This window comes from Felis catus, chromosome A1, assembly GCF_018350175.1.
Source record: "Felis catus isolate Fca126 chromosome A1, F.catus_Fca126_mat1.0, whole genome shotgun sequence".
NCBI lineage: Eukaryota > Metazoa > Chordata > Mammalia > Carnivora > Felidae > Felis > Felis catus.
In genome coordinates, this window is record NC_058368.1 from 41,297,666 (window position 1) to 41,311,554 (window position 13,889).

Consider the following 13,889-nt stretch of genomic DNA (forward strand, 5'->3'; position numbering starts at 1 on the left):
TAAGTGAGAAGGTTTCCCACTCAAGGACATTGGAAAAATAATTCACACCTCTTCTTAGGAACAAGGTGAAATTCTGAATATACACATAGACAATGGCCAGACCATACATGAGAATGGAACTCTGACCCACAGACTGCAGCAACCATTTCAGGAGACCAAGTAACAACTTCTGGAACAATTTGCCCAGAATGGGCAGGACCTGGTTCCCAGCTACCAACTTCCCTGTATTTCCACCTCTACTTCTAACAAAATACAAAACAGATAAACCCACTTCTAGTTAGTCTTCTTCCAGCTTCCTCATGACAACAGTTTCCAAAGAGAGCACACTTGAAGTCTTCCTTTTTTTTCCTCAATATAAAGTTTGCCCACTTTTCTGCCTTTGAGTCTCTGCCAAAGCAAATGGTTGTAGGTCAACTCACCTCCTAGAGTAACCTCTGAATAATTAGTCTCTGCTTATCTCGACTATATGACTGTAGTTCATTTCCAGCAAAGAAATAGGAAATTTAACACAGACTGATGTCAAGAGATGAAAGAAGGAATGGTCAACAGAGACTGGTAAAGATATAGACAAAGTAAAATAGGTGTTGCTAATAGCACAGCAATCCAAAAAATTATATTAACTAATAGGATTTAGAAAAAAAGGCAGAACTAAAATTTAAGATGGTAATAATATAAATGGTTTAATGAGGTAAGCCACCCAAATGTCTTTATATTATTCTGTTTATATTTACATTTTGTTAAATCAAGTGTAAACTTGAACAATTTAAAAATTGTTATGTTTATGAAAAATTTGAGGGAAAAAGGGTAGACATTAAGAAAATGTAAACAATCCAACAGGTAGCAGAAAAGGGTATAGATACAGATATAGATTTAACATGATGCTAGAAAATATAGGAGAAGACAAAAAGCTGAGGTAGTAAGAGGCTTCCTTTTTCCCTCTATTTTTCGTTCTCCTCTAAAGAATTTGCAATTTCTATTTGAACATCTGTCACAATTACTGTGGAAGTTACTACCCTTCCTTTTCACCATAAATAGTCATGTGAATTTATATTTTGCCACATATGCCCTTCATTCACAAGTAGATTTCATTTGAGCTTGACATGTACATGTGAGAGAGAACAATTACTACAATGTCCATTATTACATGGAGATGAGAGTACTAAGCTATATATAATTTCAAAAAATCCTGTAAGTATTTAAGTAACACAAATGGTAATCAGTAGACTACCTACTCGTTCTCAGGTAGATCTTAATTGCATTATCTAGCATTCTTTTCAGCATTATAGTTGCCTCCAGATTGACTGTCAATGAATCATGCATTTTTCTTGAAACAGAGGAGACTAAGAAATCTTGAGTATACTAGAAACTGAAAGAACGGTCTCTGTATTGAACACAAAGTGGCATTTTAACATTATTATTCAATTAGAAACTTCATATTAGCATTATGAAAGTCAATAGAGACAGAGTTGCCAGTGACATCCACCAGCATGTTAATCAGACATGATCTGATTGTCCCAAGCACTTCCTGCCCCTATTGAACTTGATCCTTTGCCCAGGTGGAATTTAAAGAAAAGAATGCTGGAATAAGCACTACAAACCTTGCAAACTGCAAAGTGGATAATTCAATCTGGAGACAACCTCTCAAAGTAATATTCTTTCATAGACAAGTGATGAGAATATTTCCATAGTTTAAGCATATTTTAAAATGTAATTTTATTTTCTGAACTTACAAATGCTCTACTTACTACAAATATATATTTTGCATTGTTTTTAAGAAGAAAAATATGTATTTTATTGTAATCTATTTTATCTGTCATAATTTCTTGAGAGATATATAATTCTTAAAATATTGATTTGAAATAAGTTAATTCCAAGTTAATTTTTTAAAAATTGTTTACCTCTTTGCCTCCAAAATTATTAAGTTTAAACCTGCAAATTCAGTAGTGCAGGACACCAATTTTATTACTTATTTTTACTGAGGCATCATTGACATAACTACATAACTACAATATTATGTAGTTTCAAGTGCACAAGAAGTTATTTGAAATTTATATACATTGTGAAAAAGTCACCACAATAATTATAGTTGCAATCTGTCACCTTCCAGCTAATACAATATTATTGACTATATTTTCCATACTATACATTACACATCATGACTTATTTATTTTATAAATGGCAGCTTGTAATTCTTAATCCCCTTTACCCATACTGCCACTTTCCACAACCCATCCCCTTCTGGCAACCACATCTGTTTTCTGTGTCTATGTATATAGGTTTTGTTTGTCTGTTTTCATTTTAGATTTTACATGTAGGTGAAACCAATTAGTATTTGTGTTTCTCTGACTTATTTCACTTAGCATAATACCCTCAAGATCCATCCATGTTGTTGCAAATGACAAGATTTTATTCCTTTTTTGATTAAGCAGTATTCCATCTTCTTGTATATATGTCACTTCTTATCCATTTATCCATCAATGGACACTTAGGCTTTTCCCTGCCTTGACTATTGTAAATTATATGCAATGAACTTAGCAGTGCCTATATATTTTCAAATGAGTGTTTTTGTTTTCTTTGGATAGATACTCAGTAGTGGAATTGCTGTATTATATGGTAGCTCTATCTTTAATCTTTTGAGGAACCTCCAGACTCTTTTCCATAGTAGCTGCACCAATTTACGTTTCCACCAACAGTGTACAAGGGCTTCCTTATCCGTTCATCCTCTTCCACACTTGTTTTGTTGCCTTTTCTAATAGCCATTCTGACCCATGTAAGGTGATATCTCATTATGGTTTTGATTTGCATTGTCCTAATGATTAGTGATATGGAACATCTTTTCATGTGCCTGTTGGCCGTTTATGTGTCTTCTTTGGAAAAATATCTATTAAATCCTGTGGCATTTTTTTTACATTGGATTTTCCTGTTATTGTTGAGTTTTATGAATTCTCAATGTATTTTAAATATGAACCCAATTAAGGACTCTATATAAGTGCCTAAGATTTGGTGGAGAGTACAGCCTCATAAGTAAGTTCCCCTTGCTAATTACACCTGCTACCTACCAGTTTGATGAAGTCTGCCTCTGGACTCTTCCTGCTTCCATGTACAGGGGTCACTTTCAGTTTATACTGGGAAAATCCTGAGGCGGTTGTAAATCAACATCATGGAAATATTACACAGTAATGAAGAGGATACAGTTAGATTTTACCTTTATAGGTGTATTCTATGATTAAAAAAAATCTAAAACATCATTGTTTTTAACAAATTTACTAAGATTGCACTATTAAATGATTTCAGCCATCTCACTCAGTGAACATGAGAAATAAAGATATATCCACTTTTTGAGCATTCAGTTATAACATATCGTATATGATTATATTACTTTTCTAAAATGAATAAATATAAAACACATATTTGCTTCCTGCTTTTGGAAATTTATTACTGTATCAGATTTATAGAGAACTATACTGATACATAATTAATTTCTCTATATAAGTTTCCAATTTTTAATAAAACAAAATATGAAGAAATATTTGCAATTTTATTAGCTACACAATATTTTTCAATTACTCTATTGCAAAATGATTTTGTCCTTGGGTTTCCAAAGATGATAGGTCTACACTTAAATGATCAGAAATATAAGATATAATATTATCTTATAATTAAGATATTATATATAATTATATATAATATAATATTATATTATATCTTATATTTCTGATCATTTAACTGTATGAGTAGCTACATTAATATTTTAATTGACAATATGGGATATACTATGAAATATATTAACAATGAAAAAATATATGAAAATTTTATACATGCCAGTTTTCCATTGGTTATCATTCCTTCACAATTCTCCAGTGTTATTATATGTTTTCCAAAAATATATTTTATTTTATTTTATTTTATTTTTTTACATTTATTCATTTTTGAGACACAGAGAGAGAGCATGAGCAGGGGAGGGGCAGAGAAAGAGAGGGAGACACAGAATCTGAAGCAGGCTCCAGGCTCCAAGCTGTCAGCACAGAGCCTGACGCAGGTCTTGAACTCACAAACTGCGAGATCATGACCTGAGCTGAAGTTGGGCGCCCAACCGACTGAGCCACCTAAGCACCCTCCCCAAAATAATTTTAAAGCACAGAAATTTATAATTGAAAATTTCCATAAAAATTACAAATTATTTTTGTTCTAAGTTTTCCACCAAATAGGAGTTGGTTAAAACAAGCAAAAGGCAAATAAATTATCCCTATTGCAGTATAGGTGTGGTAAATATGTAGCTTAAAAATGATTTAAAAATTGTATTTGTGCTCAAGGAAATGTAAGGGACATCCCTCATATTAAAACTGGGCCCTACTGAGATATATCTATGGACTTGGTTTTCACAGAGGCAATTATTTAGATACAGAGTCACTGATACCACCCATATTGCAAGTAAATAAAGCAAAGAAACTTTCACTATACATCTTAACTCTACATTTTAAAACGGAATAAAATAGCTATAGTCACAATGATAAACATATTCAACTAAACAATAAGCAGGACTTTTGGAACATGTCATGAACTGATAGGTTATAATGTATACTTTATACAACTTGACATTTAGGATACTAACATATTGATGAGGGTGATGTAAATGACTCAACAACTTTCACAGATTTAAAGTGGTCACTTGTTTTTTGTTAAAATACCTGTTTAGATTGAACAGTGGTCATTTTTTAATTTTGTATTAATTTATTTTTTTTTTTAAGATTTTATTTATTTATTTATTTATTTATTTATTTATTTATTTATTGAGTGGGAGAGAAAAAGCACACACAAGCTGGGGAGAGGCAGAAGGAGAGGGAGAGAGAGAATCTTAACTGACTGCCTAGTCAGTTACGTAAGCAGACATTCTGCACTGGGCATGTATGTCACAACCATGAGATCATGACCTGAACCAATATCAAGAGTTGGATGCTTAACCGACTGAGGCACAAAGGCGCTCCTAAGATTTTATTTAAATAATCTCTACATTCAGTGTGGGGCTTACAACCCTGAGATCAAGACTCACATGCTCTATCAAATGAGCCAGCCAGACGCCCTTGTGGTCATTTTTTTTTTAATTAAAAGAAATTTGGAAGGTAAGTGTCCATTGTTGATAAAACTTTCCCTTTGCCTTTTGCAATTTTTAATTGGTCACAATAGTACCTCTTAAATTTATTAGCCAATGTCTAATTTTTTAAAACACACTTTTTCACTTTTTCTAATTGTCTACTTTAGATTTCTTCCACAATTAAGGAAACTCTACATCCCCTATTAAAAATGGGGGAGTGCTATTCCTAACAGAACATAACAAAGAAATGTCAACTCTTTTCATTTAATAGCTATTGTTTCCACATAGATACACACACAAAACAGTGTGTGCTAAACAACAAAGACCAATATTCCTATAACACTCTCAGTCCTTTTAATGTTTACTAAATAAGGACATAGGTGACATAATTTCCTTGCCTACAGGTCTTTACCTCTTCCTCGGTCAATCTTCAGCTCCTTGGCTTGTAGGTACATAACCCCACTCTCTGGCTTCCTTGTCCCATGGTATTCTCCTTGTGTGTCTCTGTCTTCACATATTCTGCTTGTTACAAGCTAATGTCATATTACATTAAGAGTCCACTCTACTCAAATATAACTTTACTTTAAGTATTTACATCTGTCCTTTTCCAAATAAGGTCATGCTCTGACGTACTGGAGGTTAGGACTTCAACATACATTTCCTTGAGAGACAAAATTCAACCAATCAAAGACAGACAGAACTCACCTATTGCAAGTGAAGAATGGATTATGTCAGGTAAAAAGAAAATATTAATAGTAAGTAAAAAAAATTATAACAATAAGCTTATGAACCAAGCTAGGTCTTAATATATGGATGAGATAGGCAGCAAAATTGCCTTAATGTGGAACCTTAATGCTGGATTCCTCCTGAAGAAAATCTGTGCAAAATCTGAGTTGCAACTGTGATGCTTGAGTCTTCAAAGGTAGGAGGCAGGCAATGCAAACAATAAAGAAGAAAAATGCAGATCCTGTTCCACACAATTTATGGTGGTGAGAAGTAGAAAAGAGCACAGGAAAAAAAATCCAGCCAACTAATGATGATAATCACAAAATATGATAAGTGTACCAAGAATGACCATAAACATTAAAAAGGCAGGATAGCAAGGATAGCACTGTCACTTTGTCCCATTATTCAAGAAATTGAACATGCTCTGTGGAGCTTAGCTTTTCAAACTGACCAAGCTACACTGTAATTTCTTGGAAGCTTGCTTCAACCTTGTTCAGCTTTGCAAGACAATCTCCTTGGAGTCCCTATGTACATTCAACTTTGAGAAGTACTACTTTACTGCTTTGAGATGGATAAAGATTCCAATTTCTATACTGCTGCAAATTTTTTTAACTGAAATGTATGTTTCTGCATCTGTAAAATGGTGATTTGAACTGGTTATCTCTAGGATAGTCAAACTAGGATAGTAACTGCACAAAAAACACATTTTCCTCCAAGTTTTCAACTTCATGCCAAAAAATTGTCCTTCCTGAAGCATATTATCATTTCTCAGCTAACCCAGAACAAGACATTTTCCTTGGAAAAGAAGTTGTGCTTTTTAATATGATTTATTGTATTAGTAAATAGAAAAGTCTGGATAGAATTTTCACTGAAGAGAATAGGTGAACCTCTGAAAAGATATGTCTTAACTTGAATTGTTGATGATTTATACTTATTATTACCAGTTATCCCACCATCTATTGTTCCCTAAAACAAGAGAGTTTCTAATTCAAGTTTAATCAGGCATTCAGTCATGTACATAAGATTTCATTTAAAGTGGAGTTAGGATGGGGTGCCTGAGTGGCTCAGTCAGTTAAGCGTCCAACTTCAACTCAGATCATGATCTCACAATTAATGGCTTCAAGCCCCGCGTTGGGCTCTGTGCTAATGGCTCAGAGCCTGGAGCCTGCTTTGGATTCTGTGTCTCCCTCTCTCTCTTGTGTGTCTCTCCCTGCTTATGCTCTCTCTCTCTCTCTCTCTCTCTCTCTCTCTCTCTCTCTCTCTCACTCTCAAAAATAAATAAACATTAAAAAAATAAAAAAAATAAAGTGGAGTTATAAATATTCTAGAGGTCAGTAAGAAAGTCAAAGTTCAGACCTGAATTCAAGCCCAAACTGTCAGTTATCCAAACAACAACAAAAAACAAAGTGGATAAGTTAGGCCAGAACCTAGATGTTTATTTTGGATATAATATAACAGACGAGAACACACACCAGAAAATTCCTTCCTTCCTTCCTTCCTTCCTTCCTTCCTTCCTTCCTTCCTTCCTTCCTTCCATCCTTCCTTCCTCGATTCTTTCTTCTTTTCATCTATTATCTATCTATCTATCTATCTATCTATCTATCTATCTATCTACTCTGATTACAAATAAAATAGTTCTTCCTTAGAACCATCTGAAAGATTTCGTGTGCCTTGATGTTGATTCTATAAGGAAATTAAGCCTCCCTAGTCAGTTACATTAGCAGGGATAACATATTCTATGTGCACAGTCTAGTCACACATTTCGTACCACGTCTTTCCAAGAAACCTGGTCAGTTGTAATTTTCTAAGGTTTACCAATGATTGGACCTGCATAATCTGGATGTAAATTAGAGACTAGGAGTAACACTTAGGGTGATGAAGTTCCTGGTACTTATCTTCAGCAACAATGGAAAATGATTGGTTGGTATGTTTATAAGCACAACAAGAGGGCTACCTTGAAATGATTTCATATCAATTGAGAAATGAATTCCATTTAGTTTAATAATGTAAGAAATGTAGACATTACACATAGAATCAGTCACTTCCATGTATTAGAATCGGGAAACATTCTGGAGAGAATGCTTATGTATTTGCTTAAACTATAATCTTAAAACTGCTAAAGCAGTCTGAATTATACTACACAGATTTCATAAACAGAGTATCTGTTGTTTAGATTTTTATTTCCTAGTGTATTTCTCACAATTCAGAAACTTCTTTAGACACAGGGTTTCCCACATCACTCATGTGCTTTGCTGATACCTATAGCAAAAGTACTGCCAAAAATGAGTGGGTGGATGAAGCATTATAAATATTATAGAACTTCAACATTGCTACAGGAGGGGAAAATAATATATATGTCCTTTCACTTCAGTGCTACCTGAAAGATTTTTCCTTACTCAAAAGATATTTTTTCCATAGCTCTTTTTGTTTGCCTCAAAAACAGCGTTTCTCAAACTTCAAGCTTCCTATGTCTCACCTGGGACCTTGCCGAAATGGAGAACTGGATTTAGTAGATCTAGGGTGAGCCCTGTGGCCTGCATTTCCAACAAGCTCCTACGTGATACCAATGCTGCGCGTCCAAGGGCCATACTTGAAGCAGCAAAACTCTTAAGAGACCCTCTCTCCCAAACTTGCAGTGAAAACAACTGACTCCCAAACTTGCAGTGAAAACAACAACTCCAGTTTCTTCTGGAGATCTCACTGTGGAATAGAGTCATCAGTGTGTTATTACATGGTCATTCCACATAGGATAGACAGAAAGATGTGCAGGATAAAGTGTCATATAGTGAAAAAGGAATGAGTTTTTGTTTGTTTGTTCATTTTTAATCAGACACCTTAAATTTGGTTGTAGTTTCCAACACTGAACTCATGTGACATTGAAAAAAATAACCTATCATTCTGAGGTTTCCTTCCATGTAAAATTGAGATTCTCATCCCATCTAGAGGTTCCTAAAAACATTAAAATAGAACAACCATGTGATCTGGCAACCCCACTTCTGGGCATATATCCAAAAGAAATGAAAACAGAATCTCCAGTAGACACCTGAGCTCTTATGTTCGTTGTGACATTATTCTCAATAGCTAAGATATGCAAACAACTTCTATGTCTATTAACGGATAAAATGGATAAGGAAGATGTAGTGTATATATGTATGGTGGAATATTATTTATCCATGAGAAAGAAAGAAATCCTGCCATTTGTGTCAACATGGACGGATTTTGGGGGCAGTTTTGAAGTGAAATAAGTCAGATACTCGAAGACAGTTCCTGCATGATCTCACTTAACTGTGGAATCCAGAAAAGCCGAACTTGTAGAAGCAGAGAATAGAATGGTGGTTACCAGGGACTGGAGGGTGAAGGAACCAGGGAAATGGTGGCCAAAGAGAACAAACTTGACGTTAGAAGATGAATAAGTTCTGGGATCTAATGTGATTATAGCTAACGGTATTTCATTATATCTGAAAAGTTGCTAAGGCATTAGATCTTAAATGTTCTCACCACAGAAAAGAGATGATAATTGTGTGACATGATGGAGGTGTCAGCTCATATTATAGGGGTAATCATATCCCAGCATAAGCATATCAAATCAACACATTGTGCACCTTAAACTTACACAATGTCATATGTCAATTATATCTCAATAAAAACTATGGTTCTAATATTTAAATAGGATGATCTACATGAATGTGCTTCTTATACAATATAGCACTATATAAGCAGATTATAGTACTGTTTGCACCTAACGCCTCCCAGCCCTCCCCGCCCCACATCGGTGCCACAGTCCATGTCCTTTTTTTAGCTGTGAAAACTGCTTAGGAAACTGTCACTCAGCAGCTGCAAAGACTGCCAGCACTAAACCAATTTGATAGAAGGATCCAAGAGGGGAGAGGACAGAATATTTTCTTTCCTTCTGCAGTTCTAGTTATAAAGCCTAGATATAAAAGGAGAGAACCATTGTGGTATGGCATATGAATTTTAAGATGCTTTCATTGGGTTCATTCATATTCTAGAGTGGTGTCCTCAAGAGTTTTTACCACCTTAGAAAGTAAAAAATATATATATTGTCTTTCTTTTTAAAAAATATTAAAAGGAATATGTCATCGTTACAAAGATGGGTTATTATAGTCATTGATCATGTAACTACATAGATAAGATTCTGGACTTATTCGCAGCTGGCTACAAACCAACCAGCAACTCCATGTTTGATATATAGATGAAGTGAGATTGCTTTAAAACGAATGCAGAATTTATTTGTAGTGCACAATTTATTAGCATGCATGAAGATGAATTAGAACCTGCAAGCTATATTAAATTTAATGCACGAGAAAGGGAAGTAATGAATTACTTGAAAATCATTTTAAAGCATCATTGCTAATGCAGCTGCTGAACTGCAATAGTACTAACTGCCGAGACAAATATTATTGAACCTGCCAGAGTCCCCAAACTGTGTTTTACACAATTCCTTAAAGAATATAAGCAAAGGCGTTTGACTCTCAGCTTCATGTATAAATACAGCGTGAAAGTATATGCTCCGTATCTTAAAAAAAGAAAAAAAGAATTTCAGTAATTTAAGATTCCCATAACAGAATTCTTATGCTAATGGTTAAAACAAAAGTTGCTTTTAATTTTCAGAGGGATGGAACATGGAATTTATTAACTTCATATTTCTGATGGATGAAAGAAAATGTAATAAATGAAGAGATGAGCCTGAAACTGCCCTCACCCGGCTTTATTTAGCGTCGGTGTTCAGTTAGCTGACTTCACTATCTGGAACCTAATATTGCACTGGCTCAGCCTTTTAGTGTGCACTAAATCCTAGCCGCATAAAAGTGAAGCTAAATAGTATTTACAGGTCTTTTTCATACAAAGTGCAAACCAGCATTCCATTTATAATCCTATAAGAACACTTTGTAATCTGCATACCAATGCAGTGCAAATAACACATTTACTTTAGAAATGAGCATAATTAGATTATATAGATCATAGCTGAATTAGACTGAGTGACCTTTTGTTAGCATTCTCTGATAACTCAAGAAAATTTTACTACTTGGCTGCCTTTTCTCTTTTAATCCAAATGATCCGTTTTTTGGCATGAGCTCTAAAATCTTCAGAATCTTTCACAGTTTGGTGTCTGGGAAGGTTTTTTTTCTTTCCCAGCAGGAGGGCGTTGTAGTGTTGAACACTCAGAGTTGGAGTAGATGTTATCTTACATACGCTTGAGATGAGGAGAAACATAAAATACAAAATGAAGGGTGATATAAAAATGATTTATAATAGGGTTTAGTATGGTTTTTGTAATTACATTTTTAATTAATATTTTTGAGGATGTGCTTTATTTTTTATGCATAATTTAAATCAAATTGATATATATTACAGAGTTCAAGCCTGGTTTTTCCACTTAACAATACGTCAGAAATTTTGCTTTAGGTGATTAAATGTTTTCTAGTCTGAGATAGATTTGTGTACCTACTATGGTCTCAGACGTTAGGATAAGTGGCGATGGCCACATGTTTGTTTCAAAGAATTTTCCTCCTGGAATGCAAATGGTAATCAAAGAAAAGGGAGATACAGTGATAACAACAACATAAACCAGTTATTCCAAAAGTAAATCTCAGCTCCTTCTAATTAAGGAAATACAAGTGTATTAAGAGCCATTTATAATCTTAACACATTTCTAGGTCCTCCCCGTAAGCACAAATCTATATAAAGGAGGCATGCGTTTCTGCATGTATGTCACTGACAAGGACTCTTGTCCCCTCAGGATAATGGAGGGTTACATGTACAGCATGGATCTATCCATCCCTCTATTCTTCCACCAGGCAAATTCAAAAGCTTAAGTAAAACAACACAAAGACAGTTTGGGAGACTACCTTCAAGATTATTTTTGGGTTTTAAAACTCTACTTCCATGAGAGAAAATTTGTTTCCAGGTCTTTGCTCAGAAATCAATCTCAGGAGAGTGAAAGAACATCATTTGTTTAGGTAAAACAGACCATAGTTATAGGATGGTACAGGGCTCTAATAAATAGGAATGTTTACTTAATTAAAAAAAACAAAACAAAACAGAATATGGGCTGCTTCAGAGTCCTAAATCACAAAATATATAATAGCTGCATATAAAGCTGTGTATATCTAGATGTCAGTAGATACATGAATAAACAAAACAGAGAATTATCAGTTTTCTGTCCTTTTGCTCCCCACCCCATTTGATCCCTGATGTTCATTCAGTCTTAAAATATATATCGTGAATTTTCTTTGACACCATTGTAGCCCAAGCTACCCTAAGAGCTCTTATAAAGCTGCTTTTAATGGATCTCCTGCTTCCAATTCTTGTAATGTTCAATCAATTCTCTACACTTCAGCTAGAGCAATGTTTTTAAAAAATAATATGCTCTTTTAATTTTAAGAATCAAATGCATTTCCATCACCCGATATGAAAATGTAATCCCAGTCATATAGTCATATAAATATGACCATTCCTCACCCTACTCTTGTCTAGAAACACCAGTCTCTTTTCCGTTCTCTGAACACAAACTTTTCTCTTCCTCTAGGTCTTTGCATTATTTACACCCACAAACTGAAAAGTTACTCCTTCACAACCTGGCTTTTTGGATTCTTCAGATCTCAGTAAAACTGTCACCTTATGGAGGCTGTTTTGTACGTCCTTACCAAAAGTGTCTTTTTCCACTTCAGTTGTTATCCTATCATTTGGATTTTTGTTATTCCTTCACAGCACTCGTCCCAGTCTCTAATGATCATATTTATTGCCTTGCTTATTGTTTATTTCTTGCAATAGTACATGCAGATGAGTAGGGTCATTCACTTCCTAGTTCACCTTTTTATTTTTGTACCTGCATAGTACCTAACGTGTAGTAGCCAGGCAGCTGAGTGCTGAGTGAATGTGTTGTACAGCTGGTAGCAAGGGGAGGGGAGTACAATCCAATCTGGGGTGCGTATGGATCCATTTGGCTTCTGCTTAAGATTATAATTAGATATACACAAGAGACACGTTCCACAAAATGTGCTTATTTTATATCTCCTGGCTGTAATAAAATTGCAGAAATGATTTCTGTAGCTCATGAATTTGAATATTTAAACTTTTTAAAAATTGCATTGAATCTTTTTGTCCCTAGCATCTGTATCCCTTCACCTTCTAATTCTTTGAGTCCTATTCTGGAACTTTTCCTTTTTTTTCAGTTGGATCTATCGATTGAAACTTATCTCTAGTCCTATATCCTTCATCCTTATCTTTCTACACTGCTAACCTCGATGAATTTACCCATGCTTATGACTCCATCTATTACATTTATATTGAAAACCACTTGTCCAATTTTGATCTTTTACGTGCACGACCATAACCTAACACTTGAAATGTGGCATGATTTAGATAATGGACTTTTATCTCAGTCTTGCAAGATTAAAAAAATCAACTTTCTTCTTTAAATTTCTTTCTCTTTACAGATTTCCTGTTTCTTTTATTGATATGTCCGAGTCTGGAAATCTTGGACTCATCTTTAAATCAATATTCTTTATTTTTATCTCTTTTGCTTTGTTTGCTCTTAGTATTTCCTTCATAATCTTTCTTGGACTTATCCTTTATATTTCTTTTCCCATGGCCTTCACTGTAATCCCTTAAATAACTATAAATATTTTCTATCCAGCTCACTGGCTCCAGATTCCTTTCACTATCCGCCACTGCCAGATTATAGTTTTAAAAGACATTTTTCATCATATTTACTCCCACACAAGAACCCGGAGTGGTTTACAGTAATCTGTGTGAAAATAACACACACTCACACACACACTTCCCAAATCACTCTTCTTAAAACCTTTCAATAAATTTGACTTTTTGAAAAACTTTTTAAAATTTTATTTTCTTAGCAACAATGAAACAGATTCTCCTTCATATCATTCAATGTGTTAATGTAGAGCTTCAAATTCTACAGCTAAACTCCAATATTTCCATTCATTCTCTTTCTACTCCATGATGAGGTTATTCTCTTTAGATTCAAACTCTCTCATAACTTGTATCATGAATATTATTACCTGAATATGTATGTCTTGTGGATATA